Below are 12,262 nucleotides of genomic sequence, written 5' to 3' on the forward strand. Positions count from 1 at the left end.
GTACCATTTTTGTGGGCACGTTTCTATTAATGTGATATAATTTGCTTACATGGTATGAAAAGGACTATTACACTATAAAATTATATTCATTTCTGTGAGCACCTACATATTAGTACTGGGGAGACCAAAGTAGTCATGTATTATATACACTTTTGGGGCAAAGCTGGCTCCAGTTAGAATGAAGGAGGTAAATATTTTACTTTGAAGTTAGTGAAATTTTTTTGCAATTATTTGAGAGATTATTTAAAGTTCAAGATTATTTTATCTTTAAACCATTTGATTATAATTTGCCTCCTACTACCTATTTTCACTAAATAGTCTAAAGCAATTTTATCTGGATGGTGTGGCTTATGTTTCTTCTGTAAAAAAGAGAACTCTCAGACCATTTTAAGTTTCTTCTTAAAGCCAAGTATTTGTTTATTATTCACCTCTATTTAAGAGTTCCTTATACCTCCATCTTGGGTGAGATATGGAGAAAATGAGACCTGAAGTTTTTGATAGTTTCACTGCCACCCAAGAGAGCTGCTCAGGTTAGAGGAGGGTTGGGGGTGGGTGGGTTTCAGTTAGAGTTATGAAAGCAAAACTGTTATCACCACCAAGACCGATACACAAAAAAATCCTAACAAATGGTCACATAGAACTTTTGGAAAACCTTTGAGTTCAGAAATACAGGAAGAATAGAGAAGCTGCCAAAAGTAAACTTCAGGGAACTGGTCACAAAGCATAATTAAGATGTAAAGAGTCAAGGAAAAAACCCTTGTCCTAATCCCTCTCCCCCTTTTGTTGGTCACATAATTTAATAACCCACCAACTGGGAGGTTGGAGGTTTGTTTGAAAATGCAAATATTGGGACTGGTAAAGGGGGCTTTTGTATTAATTGGTTAATTAGATTTTTTCCTTCTTAACTCTTTACAGAGATATATAATCTACACCAAGGAAACGGAAACAATGTTAATATAAAGGAAAAGAAAAAAAAGATGGAAAGATAATCTGGCCACCTTTCTGGACATTAGGTAGGGAACCATAATTGGAGAGAATTTAATCAACAAGAGGGTAGTGGCAACTTTGATGTTTCTTTCCACTCCTGCTCTATCTCATCCTGGCCAAATGCCCTTAAGACCTGAAGTCAGTCTCTCATTGTCTCTTTCACCTCAGCTTGGTTGGCACCTCCATACTTTGTTAGCTATATTAGCTATGTGAATGCCATTCAAAATCACCATCACAAGGTACCTTGGCCTGAATATCTTCTAAGGTTTCTTCTGAAAATAGTTAAAAGCACTTTTCAGTTAAGGATTTTTAGGCAAGAAAAATAACACCAACTGAAGGGATCTACATAAAAGGAAACAAACCAGAAAATAATCTAGAAAACACGATGTCACACAGGAAGTGTCAAAACTGTTTTAAGTCACAAAAGACTGGGGTAAAGAACTTTCAAAGAATGACACAATGACTACTGTACAATTTTAGTTTAGACTAATATGCTAGACAGGGTTCACACAATGGTCTTTGTACAATGCTATAAATAAAAATGCATGTTTCATTCATAGTACCAAGAATGGCTTTGCTCTATTTTTTCTAATTGTACCATCATAAAAACAACTCTTTTCACCTTAAAATCAATTTTTATCACAAGCTATCATAATGGAAAACCATAAGGACTATTCTAGCACGAACTGCTGCACTTAGTGACAGTATCACTGTTGGGACTGCTGGATGCTGAAGGAACCCAGAAGCCCATATAATTTTGATGTGATTATAAATGAACTAAAATTCCCCAAAGGCTTAGTTGAAAACAACTAATAATCAGTAATTACTAAATTGGAACTATGTAATGATAAAGATAATGCCACTTGAAAAACTGTACTGACAAGAAAGAGGTTATCACACATTAAATTCCCCAAATTGGGATGGGAAAGGATTGAACTTCTCACTTAAACTACATTTATGAAGATGGCCTTGATGGTATACTATAACATCAGGGATATGTAACAAGTTATAATGCAATGAGTCAGGGATAAGAGAATGCCCTGCTTGTTTCTCAATCCATTAAACTTACTTTAAAAACTGCATTCCCAGTGACTCTTAATCTCACAAAACAAACTGAGGGTTGCTGGGGGAGGGGCATTGGGAGAAGGTGGGTGGGATTATGGGTGGGGAGGGTATGTGCTTTGGTGAGTGCTGTGAAGTGTGTAAACCTGGCGATACACAGACCGGTACCCCTGGGGATAAAAATATATGTTTATAAAAAATTAAAAATTAAAAAAAAAAACCCCAAAACAAAAAACTATGCATTCCCTCATATTGGATTCTTTCTTTCATCCTCTAATTAAAATAGTGATTATAGGGATGCCTGGGTGACTCAGTTGGTTAAGCGGCTGCCTTTGGCTCAGGTCATGATCCCAGCATCCTGGGATGGAGTCCCACATCGGGTTCCTTGCTCGGCAGGGAGCCTGCTTCTCTCTCTGTCTCTGCCTGCCACTCTGCATGTGCTCGCTCTGGCTCTGACAAATAAATAAAATCTTTAAAAAAAAATAGATTATATCTTTAGCTATATTAGATTATTATTCCTAGGTACAGGAATGGGGGAAACAATGATAACTTCTATTTACAGAATGCTTACTCTGTCCCAGAGCCTGTACTAAGAACATCATGTGCATTATCTCATTTAATCCTTTCTACAATGCTTGGAGGTTAAGTGCTATGATCTCTATTTTGCGAATGAGGAAATTTGAGATTTAGAGAAATTAACTGACTTTTCTTTCTTAGATCACATGATGGTCAGGAGGCAGAGCTAGGATTCAAATCCAGATTTGTCTGACACCAAAGTGCTTAACTATTATACTATACTGCCCCAACAGGGAACAGAAAAACATGGTTTCCATTATGAACACTTGCTAAGACTCCCTGATCAAAATGACAGAACCTGGGAGAGGCCCAGGCTATGCCAGTCACACCAATGTTTAAGTGCCCCAGATACCCAGCAGGGCAGAGCCTACTTATTAAATTCCACTTCAGTTTCTATCACCTCAAACTACAGTTGACCCTTGAACAATGCAGGGGTTAGGAGTGCTGTTCCCATGCAGCGGAAAAACTCGACTACCTAAAAACTTAACGGCAGCCTACTATGGACCAGAAGACCTACTGATAACATGAACAGTCAATTAACATATATTTTTGTATGTTATATGTATTATATACTGTATTCTTACAATAAAGTAAGGTAGAGAAAAGAAAATGTTATTATGGAAACCGTAAGGAAAACACATCTACAGTATTATAAAAAAATTCACATATAAGTGGACTTGTGCAGTTCAAACCCAGGTTTTCAAGGGTCAACTGTACAATGTTTCTGACTTTGGTACCGATATTCTACTCACTTCAATACTTCAGGAAAAAATTCTACATCATTTAATTTTCTGCCCTTTTTACTTCTTTCGAGGAAAGAGCACTCACCTGATCAGCATATCTGAGTTCTAGTCCTAATGGGAGTGGTGGATAGTTAGTCAAGTCATTTGATTTCTCTAAATCTGATGAAATGGATACTCTACCTGTGTTGGTTATGCTGATTCAAGGACAGCATCAGCATCACTAATTTAGACTCACAAAGATGGAGCTAATCTAAACTGGTAAAACAACCTGAGCTACAAAAAATATAAAATACAGGCTTATTTAACACAGGTAAAATTTCCGCTGAACTGAACAGAAATCCTTACAGAACTGAATTAACACACTTGAAAACAGTTTCTAATCAGCTCAATCGGATGCCTCCAGGCCTACTATGTGTCACACTGTGTACTATGCCTTACACATACAGAAATAATAAGGCTAAAGTCTCTGCTTTAAAGGAGTTTACTGTTTAATAAAGGAGAGTGGAACATACAAATGGATAATCATAACCTAAAGCAGGTTTACTGCAGAGACAATGAAGGCTAGTGTGGCAGGGGAGAAGAGACTGAAAAGAGTAAGGGGTAGGAGGGACATAGAGGCGGCGGGGATGGCCTAAAGGAAGAGTCCTGCAGGACGAGTAGTTCTGAAAGTTCAGAAAGAGAAGAGTCATTCCAGCCCATGTAAAGGTGAAGGAATGGCGTGAAGAACATAATTAGTAAGTTCAGTGTAGGAAGTTTAGTGTAGGGAATAGGGGGACAGGAGGAAGAAAAGAGAGAATTACAGATGCAAGCCAGAGTTAGAAAAAGGTCACAAAAAACTTTGCTGCTGAAAAGGAAAAAATTGGTGGCAAGAGGGTCTGTGTACATTGAGCTACCATAATAGAGTCTCAGTGAAGCTAAATTAATAAAGGATTCCTATACGTATATTATCCAAAAAAGGGGGGCAGGAGTATTTAAACCTAAGATATTCAAAATATTAACTATAGTAATGATTTTCAAGGATCATTGGTTTGACAATGAAGGGTACAGGAATGAGAAAAGTATTTAAAAGGTTATGAATCTACCTTCAATAAAGGAATATAAAATAAACTTGGGGCCCAAGTCAGGAATTAATAGCCAACAATATTAGTTTAACCCACTGTTCTAGAAGAAACAGACAACCAAGCACCCTTCCTTAGTTTTTCCTAATACTTAAAAACAAACAAACGAACAAAGAAACAACTTAGTGTGATTAAAAAAAAAACACCTAACACACAATTTACCATATTAGCTATTATTTTTTTTAAAGTAAGCTCTATACCTAATGTGGGGCTTGAACTCACGACTCAGAGATTAAGAGTAGCATACTTGACCAGCTGAAACAGCCAGGTGCCCCTCATACGAACTATTTTTAAGTGCATGGTTTAGTACATTGAATATATTCATACTGTTGTACAACAGATCTTCAGAACTTTTTCATCTTGCGAAACAAAAATTTATACCCATTAAACAGTTTCCCATGTCCCCTCTCATTTACACACACACACACACACACACACACACACACACTTTTTCATTCTTCACGTCTCATTCCTTTCATGAAGATATCAGTACCACCTGAGAAGATGGCTAAACATCATTCTCAGACCTCATCACAAACTTTGAGAATCTGAAGATGAAGCCTGGGAACCCGTATTTTAACAAGCTTCTCAGGTGATCCTTGGCAAGTATTTGGGAACTGTATTATCTATTTATCCCTTAGCTTATGTATAAAATATACTTAGATCCTCCATTTAGAAACCTCTTTAAACTCCTGTATTCAAGGAGTAATAACCCATAAACATAATGCCACAAAGAAAACGTCATGACAATGGCTAAAATCTGTCAAAGTATAACCCTTGAAAACAGTATAGAAAACATAATCATGTAGCTACCTCCAAAGGAAATGGAATCATGAACCCACGTTTCCACTGTATTAAAGTTAATAATAACATCCAACTGTAAGGTCAGTGTCCCTGCCCCCCCAAGGAGGAGTGTATACCAACAACTTCTCTTCGATTTCATCTGATCATTTAAAAAGTATACTGAAAACTTAAGCTTTTTTCCCCAATTACCTAGTTATAAAAGAGCAAGAAAAATATTATCCACTGAGCTTGCCACTTTTTGATAGCATATTATCCAGTTCTTTGGCTAATAAATGGCAAAATTTCAACTAAAGTTCTCTCTAAATTCTGCAACTAGACTTGTTGATACTGTTTTGCTGGCAGGGGCTAAAACTCCTGCTTCTTTTTAGGCATCTGGTTTTCATATCTAAATTCATCTCTTTGCAAGAAGAAAAAAATGGTCACACATATGATTTCACATCCACACCACTAAAAGCAAAGTGGAGGACATCTAAATTTAATAAGCAGACCATGGAATCTTGGTAGGTCTGCTTTCTTTGTTTTCAAGAGGTAAAAGCATCCTACTGATGCAAATGGAAGGAATTAAAATACTAAAAACTCTACAGATATTCTAATTATTGCTATTACCTCTAGTTCAAACCATGAAGCCAAAGAACATTTTATAGTTAAATTACAGTTTTGCTTAAAATGTATACCAACCATAAACCAGAGTTGCCAATTCCTATTAGTAATCTGGGATATGAATAGATTAGTACTAGAATCTGCTTCAATCTTCTATTTCTAGTGAAAACTCATTTTCTAAAGCCTAAATCTGGGGTTCTCAAAACCATAATATGTTCTCAAAAACATAAAAATTGCAGGGTTTGCTTCTGAAAGGTAGATTCTCCAGCCCCCAACTCCAGAGCTGGGGGGATGGGAAGCTGAATACAGATTTGTATTTTCAACAAGCTGTTCTAGGGACTGATGCTGTTCTGAAATAAGTTTATAATCTTACATTTTTGTACTGAACGAAATAATATTTTTCTTATTTTTTTCTTTTGGATATCAAGAATAATTTCTGAAGAGATATTTAAAAATAAATTTCCTGTATCATCTCTGATGGTAAATACATGTTATTACTATCTCAGTCTCCAACTGGATAATTAAGTATACTCACTTAAAGCCAAATTACTCATAATTCAAAGTTCTCCAAAGCTTGCTCACTAACTGCAGGATCAACCTAATCTTCTATAATTCAATCACTCTAGATCCAATCCAGGGGACCACTCAAGATATTTCATAGAGCTCAAGTTATAAGATATTTTGCTTTCTAAATGTTTTCCAATGCAACTTAAGTTGCCCTCATCCTTGCCTAAAGTTGTCAGTCTTTATGTAGGTCAACAATAATGTTGTTTTGAATAGGAAATAAAAGGTCAAGAGTATTATGGTGTGCAAAAGTTCTGATTTTTTTGAGGAGAATTTTCTTAACATAAATATAATTGATAATGAGCACTGGGTGTTTTACACAACTGATGAATCACTGAACTCTACCTCTGAAACTAATAATACACTATATGTTAATTAATTGAATTTAAATTAAAAAAAGAAAAAAGCACTTGGTCCAGTTGACCTATTATTTCTTTTGTTTGTTTCTGGGTGGGTTTTTTTTTTTTAGTGATAGGCTAAAGAATGAAAATGACCATCCCTATAAATATTCATATCTGGTGGTAATAAAACCACCATTTAAAAAGCAGCAGGCATGCTGGTATTATATATTTAGCTGTCAGTATACTTCATACTTCTCTAATGTGCTATGGCTTCAGACAGTGGCCTTACCCTGATCCTTTCATTAACGCTTCTCATTAATGAAAGTAGCATAAAGGGTAATATTCTGTTGGTCACTGCCCTTTTAACTTCTTGATAGTTCAACTCTGCTTAAGCCAAATAGTCTAGACAAATGTGTACACTGTTCACAGGACAAATCTTTTGGCACAAAAAAAAAGCTGACTGAGCTTTAAAACCACCTGTCTCAAAACACATGGTAATCATTAGTAAACCACAAGGTAAAGAGAGGAAACAGAGCATGGCAGAAAGAACAGTCAGTTTGGGAAAACACTAGGACCTAAACATGTACATAGGAGGATAGCAAGACAACGGTACCAATGATATCGTCCTCTCTTGGACATCTACAGTGCATATGTTTAGTATATTAAAGTTCTGGAATAAGGACACCTCTTTATCTCATTATTTCCCAATTTTGCTTGACCACAAAATCTTACCTTCAATAGTATCCTGAATATGTTCTAATAAGTATATGATTTGGGCAAAAAAATCTAACTTCTCTGAGCCAATTACTTCCTCATAAGCAAAAAAAATTTAATAATATCAGCCTACCTATCTCACAAGATGATTAGTGGGAGCAAATGAAATGGTACTGTAAACCTGCTTTTAAATCATATGCACTGAGGGTTGTATGTGATCATTACCATTAAGAGTAATAGTTTAGGAATAGACGTTTCATTCTTTATGTGGGGAGTCAAAAACAAAGAAACAAAGATAGTTGAAAGGAATAAAATTTTAAACACATTTCCTCCACAGGTATCTCATTCAAATATTAAATGCATTTCCTCCACAGGTTTCTCAATCTCTTACAAGTACAAATGAATTCCAATACTTCTCACAGTAGTAACAACCATACAAAGGCACTGCCATCTGCAGGCCACAGGGATAGAATGCTTGCAATGGTTCTTAAGAATGAAGTTTCAAATCATGAGGCATTCTTTTTTTTTAATTTTTTTTTTTAATCATACTTCTAAAACCTTTCTCCAAAGGACTTAGCTTTTGAGCACTGGTAGCTAGAACCTCCATGTGCTGAAGATCGGAAACAAACCTGAGTAAAAAATTCTCATTTCTTCTCTAAACAGGACTGATCACCTTAGCCTTATATAAGTTCTACATTTTGCTCTTACCAAGGTAACTCCAAGGCATGTGGATTTTTTTTTTTCTTAGACTTTGAAGAAACAACGCCTGAATGGTCTGAGCAGACTTTTCTGAGTTTCCTTTCCGTGAATTAAAGTAAATCTGCTCTCTCACACACACAATGTTTATGAACGGACTACAGAGAGAACAGACTGTTTACATAAATAAGTTAATCTGTCAATGCCTCCCTTTGTTTGAAAAACCTAATTAGCTTTTTTCAACAATGCATCAATTGGCAGCATCTGATCTAGCCAGGAGAAAGGAGCTCCTAATGCCTCTTGAAATGTGTGCTGTTTACTGGCATGTGAGTCTGCACCACCTGCAGCTAGAAAAATTCCTTCCACTGGGCCCTGGAATACAGTTTCTCCAGCACATTCTACAAGGAAAACTACAATTTCTATGTTTTAAGTTAAAAAATCATGTCAGAGGTTTCAAATGAAGATGACACGATGACACGTGTCATGACACGAGCTAAAAGAAAGGCAAAGAAACTAGAATATAGGAAGAAACAGATGTTAAATAGCTAAGTGATCTCCAATACCCACAATGCAAAAGCCTGGGCTTTACTGGTTGGAAAAAGGCAACATGAAAGTACGTTTTCACACCCGGACTGACTCATACAGAAAACATTAAATCTAGAGTTGTCAAAACCCAAAACTGCTCCATGGTCATACGCAGAAACAGTCAGGTGGTTACCATGCCACAATGCTACAAGAAAACTGAGGAGGCACACCGGCGCACTGGAGCTGACAGTTCCTGCAGTTCCCTGGGACTAGCGCTTGTAAGTCAATAATGAGAACAGTTTACAACGAAAAAGCCTTGTAGTATCATCATCCCCAAGTTATTGGAGCATTTCACGGAATCCGCTATGCCTCAGGGAAAAAAATCTACGCACAGAGCGAAAGCCAGGACGACAATTAACCCCGTACTCCTAGGGCAGCGTTTCCCAAAGCGTGGAACGCAGAATAACTTCAGGAGGAACAAGGACGCACTGTTTAATAGATAGGTATTTATTTTTTATGAGCATTAGGAAAATAACTGGCTTTCCATTATACGGTTTGTGATTTACGTTTCCACCTTGAACAAATGTATTTAAGGAGGAGGAAAAAGGAGTCAGTTTAAAGAAAAAAATTAACATTTGGTAAATAAATAACAGTACAGAAGGCACACGACAGAAAGGTGTCACGCGAGAGACTGAAATTTGGGAAACGCCGTCCTCAAAAAAGCCCCCGGCGGGTCGTGGGGAGCGGAGAGTGACCTGGGTCAGGAGACAGAAGAGCCAGCAGGTTGGGGCGTTGGCTCTGTCGCTAGTTTCCACGGTAACCTCGGGCACAGTTTCTTTCCCCATCCTCGGGGCCCGGGGTCCGCGTTATAAACTGAGTGGAGGTATCACGCGACAAGGAGACAGACGCCCCGAAGATGCTGTCAAGGGGCCGCGAGGCGGCGGCGACGGGGGCCAGCGTTCGGTTCGCCGCACGGCGCTGCACGCCCGGTAGAACGCCCGGAGAGGCGGGCCACCTCGGTCCGAGTTCGAATCCCGCCTGCGCCACCGACTCGCTGAGGACCCGCAGGCGAGCGACTTCACAATTTCGAGAAAGGGACGCGGGGTGTGCAGGCCTATCCTACAGACAAGCTCGGAGGACTACTGTCGGCGGTTCGCGCACAAACAGGCGGCCGCGGTGCGGCGCCGCCCGGACCTGAGCCCACCACCGGCCGCCCCGGCCGTCCCGGCCTGGGCTTGACGGGAGCCAGAGGCCGCGCCCCGCACCGGGCATGCGCAGCTCCGCGCGCACCCGGAGAGGAGCCAAGGCCGCGGTCGCGCGTCGAGCGGGCCCTCCCGCCTCAGCCTCCCCATCCGGCCCGGGCCCCTCAACCGCCTGCCGTGAGCCCCACGCCTCGGCGGACGGCCACCGCTTCCCGGCACTCACCGCTACCAGCGCGGCGGGCTCCCGGCCGCTCCTTCGCCTCAGGCCCGCCCCTGCCGCCTCCACCTCAGCCCACCTGCCCGCCGTAGGACAAAGGCGCCACCAACCGACCGGCGCGGGCACGAGGCAATGGCGGCCGGGGCGGAGAGTGGGGGCAGAGGGCGCGCACGCAGCGGCAGGCGCGGCAATGTCGCAAGAGCGCGTGGGTTTACGGCAGGGCTGAGTTGGGCGTCGATCTCCTTAGCAATCAGGGCGGGGAAGTGGCTCCCGGCGGCCGTTGAGAACGCTAGGGGTTGCCTAGTAACGGCTCGGAGGCTAAGGATGGGTCCAGGCTTGGTCCCCCGACCCCAAAGGCTTCGCCTTTCTTCTGATATTCGGAGCGCCTTTTCTTCCATTCTAACTGTGGAAATAGATCATTTAAATCCTAAAACACTTTGATTTCGTTTTTCATAAAACACAACAAAAAACAAAACACCTTTGGATGTGTGTGTTGGAGAATAGTATATGGATTCCTGTAATCTCCGAATCCCAAGGAACAAAGAAAGCAGAGAGGTAGAAAAAAACGCTTTATTTAAATTTACATTTAAATAGGCTGTGTACCCTATTAGTTTTGCTGACAAGGGGTAAAAGGCTTATGTTGATATAGTTACAGGTTCTTTTTGAGTTATTTCTTCCTGGAATATTTATTCAGTGTCAAAAATAAATACCGCAGAATGTAATTGTTGACTATGAAGCATGCAAAATGCTGTATTGTTCATTTTTTTCTCTAGAATAATTTGTCAGAGGGGATGGAATTTGTTCACACAATTGTAAATACACTTCATTAATCACAGCTATCGCTATATGAATAAGGTAGGCTTTTTTATTAGTTAGGAATTGTCTCAGACCCTGCGGGGGTCTAGTTTTTCTCTTTGTGAATAGTGCATGCCAAGGAAAAATGGTGGCTGTGGAACTGGAATGCTATGGGAAGTCAGATTTCTTTGACAACCATTCATTTGCTCACCCCTTCACTCATTTGCTCACTGAATGTTTATTACACACCTACTAGGTGGCCCTATGATTTATTAGACAACTACTTTTGAAACACTGTCATGAGCAAATGCAGACCCATCTCTGCTGTCTTCGAGATTACTTTCTAGTGGAGAGAGAGAATTACGGAATAATCACACCTGAGTGTGTAATTACAAACAGGTAAATATTTGAAGGAAAGAAACAGAGACACGCAGTATTGTCTCGTTAGTCTCACCTGTGATGAGTGTAGAGTGTGCTTGATGCCTTTGGACAGATATACGTCATCTTCCGGTCCTTAATAATTCACAATTCATCATGGCACCTGGGAGAGCTGCTCTGCTGAGAGCTCCCAGAGCAGATAGGGACGTCTACATCCAGGGAATCTCTCTTTTTTTTTCTCTACTTTTCCTAGGTTGTTCACTCACTTTGGTGAGAAGTCTCTGGATTTTGTGGATTCACCTGCTTCCCTGGTATCCTTTTGTGGGTAGGTTAAGAACCACACTGGACTCAGTTCAGAATCTTCTGTTTCTTTCCTGTGTTAGCCCTTTTTGATGTTTATGCCATAAAATTGTATGCTTTTTCAATTTTTGGTTGAATTGATAAATTATTTTAATTTTCTGATATCCTATAACTTACTTTTTTTATTATTATTTTTTTGGTGAGATATACAGGGACAGAGATTTTGTGGCCCAACTTCATCTTCCTATCTTTTCCCACCCAGAACATTTCACATTATATCAGTTGTTATTCATGCCCATCCACAAGATAGATGCTATATAATTTGAACTTCAACAATTCCTTAACATTTCAAACTTTTATCTTTTTAACTCTGCTAGGTTTGCAAAGTTTAACTGTGTTGAGACTTACAACTACTTCTGTAGTCCCTAGACCAGCAAGCAGCGTCAGTAACACCTGAGAACTTGTTAGAAATGCAGAATTTCAGTCCTTCAAGACTCATTGAATTAGAAACTCTGAGGGTAGGACCCAGCCATTTGTCCTTTCCCAAGCCCTTCTTGGTGATTCTGATGCATCCTAAAGTCTGAGAACTACTGCTGTAATGTATTCATTTTATTTGCTGTGTAGTATTATTTTGTATGAA

General features: G+C 39.6%; 1 protein-coding gene across 2 annotated transcripts in view; it reads right to left on the reverse strand.

The window, feature by feature from the left end:
• The window catches only part of NCOA5 (nuclear receptor coactivator 5), a 29,167-nt gene extending 18,852 nt beyond the window's left edge, over positions 1 to 10,315 (reverse strand). Inside the window, exon 1 of one of the 2 annotated variants that reach the window (XM_059407132.1) lies at positions 10,156 to 10,315. The gene's annotated coding sequence lies outside the window, so the exon portion shown is untranslated. The remainder of the gene's footprint in view (positions 1 to 10,155) is intronic. The other variant, XM_059407133.1, reaches the window with a different exon arrangement.
• Between the last annotated feature and the right edge of the window lie 1,947 nt (positions 10,316 to 12,262).

The sequence above is a fragment of the Mustela nigripes genome, chromosome 7, assembly GCF_022355385.1.
Source record: "Mustela nigripes isolate SB6536 chromosome 7, MUSNIG.SB6536, whole genome shotgun sequence".
Taxonomy (NCBI): Eukaryota; Metazoa; Chordata; class Mammalia; order Carnivora; family Mustelidae; genus Mustela; species Mustela nigripes.